Source organism: Cannabis sativa, chromosome 1 (assembly GCF_029168945.1).
Source record: "Cannabis sativa cultivar Pink pepper isolate KNU-18-1 chromosome 1, ASM2916894v1, whole genome shotgun sequence".
NCBI lineage: Eukaryota > Viridiplantae > Streptophyta > Magnoliopsida > Rosales > Cannabaceae > Cannabis > Cannabis sativa.
The window spans coordinates 36,495,092-36,496,964 of record NC_083601.1 but is presented as its reverse complement, the minus strand read 5'-3'; positions in this window follow the sequence as shown (position 1 = coordinate 36,496,964).

Below are 1,873 nucleotides of genomic sequence, written 5' to 3'. Positions count from 1 at the left end.
AGAAGGCATGCATTAGAGTTACCTGAATCAGTAATCGTAGTAATAGAAGGAGATGAAGAGTTAAGTGATTCCTGATACCTTGAGAACTTGGCAAATTCATCAGCAGAAATAAGGATCAATTTGTCATATGCACCAGCAGTGCTTGTAATATTAGCAGAGTATTTTTGCTAATTTTTGAACTGTAACTTCTTACACTCAAACTTGGTATGACCTAGTTTCTTACAATAATTGCACATAATGCTCCTAAAATTTGGTGTTTGATTATTAGGTCCTTGTGAATTACCTCTTTTGTGCCCATTTGGAGTGGAGTTTTTCCATGGTGCAAAATTGTTACGACTCACCAAGGTGCTATTGAGAGGAGCTGAATAGGTAGTTCCTGTGCGAAGAACAAGAGTAAACACATCTTGTAAAGAGGAGACATCAGAACCAGAAAGAACCTGTGACTTTGAAGAGTCAAATTTAGATGAGAGTCTTGTAAGAAAACTCATAATAGCCATTTGTTCTCGTTGGTGCTGTTGAACGTTCATATTAATTTTAAATGGAAGTAAGATATTAAGCTCTTCATACGTCTTTTTAAATGTCATAAATTAATTAATAAGAGACTGATCTTGTTTCTCTACCTGATAAAAAGTTTTGCAAACATCATACATACAAAATAGGTTGTTATTGCCATAATATAAAAACTCCAAGTATACCATTAGTTTTTTAACCAATTCACAATAATTAATCAAACTAATTACTTCATTATCGATTGAATTTTGAATTTAAAGAAACAAGTGAGCATCCTCACGTAGCCATATTTTACGTAAATCGTCTTTTTCTTTGGGAGGATCGTCAGTCAGATGATCATCTTTATCAATACTCCTCAGATAAAGTCGAATCGTCTTACTCCATTATAAATAATTTAAAGCAATCAATTTATAGTCTGTGATTTTAGACATCACATGAACCACATCAGAAACAACTATTGATTTTAGGTCTGATTTTGTCTTTGCCATAATCTTGAGAGCAAAATATAATTGATGGAGAAAAGGAAGAAAACGAACACCCAAATACAAAGAAAGAAGAAATACCAAATTCAAACCTGAGACAGATGCGAGTAGGCTTAGAAGAATCAAGAAAATAACTAGAAAAATAATGTCGTCACACGCGCCTCCACGTGTCGATGCGTGGGGATGTGCGCAAAAGCTTCAGGCAGTGCGTGAGCCTTACGTGCAGAGATTTTAGTGACCGGACTTTAAGGATTTTGAGATCGGCGACTCGATAAGTTGTCTAAGTGGACGATGAGAATAGAAAAGTACTCTAAAAGGGTTTTCCAAAAAAGAACTCCTTAAGAAAAGAAAACCTCCAACTATAAACTCTAATTTTGTGACAACCCAAATTTTGAATTTTGAATTTTGAATTCCTATTCTAAAGTGGCTCTGACATCATGTAAACAATAGTGAAGAGAATAATTTACTTGTGTTTCATTGAGAAAATATATTAGTATTTATACACAACCTATGAAGTTAAATTAAGAAACTAAAGAATAAAGGAAACTAATTAGCCTAATTTTACAACTAATATACATCACTAACATGGGATAAGGCTTTGATTTGGTGGGATTCGACGTCAGAGGATCGCTGCATCAGTAGAAGCTTCCAGAGCGCCTCTTGGAATGCCCTTCTAGTTGTATCCCATATGCGCATTCGAAGGGTCTCAGCTGCTCCTTCGTATTCAGACGAGAAGTCCTACTGGATTTGGAGAGGCACAGTCTCGAATGTAAATTTATTGGATCTCGAATGGTTGTGAGCTCGATTTCTCTATATAATCTTGGCCTATTATCTCTTTGAACTTCTGAGCAAGCCTTTGTATATGGAATGCCACATGTCTT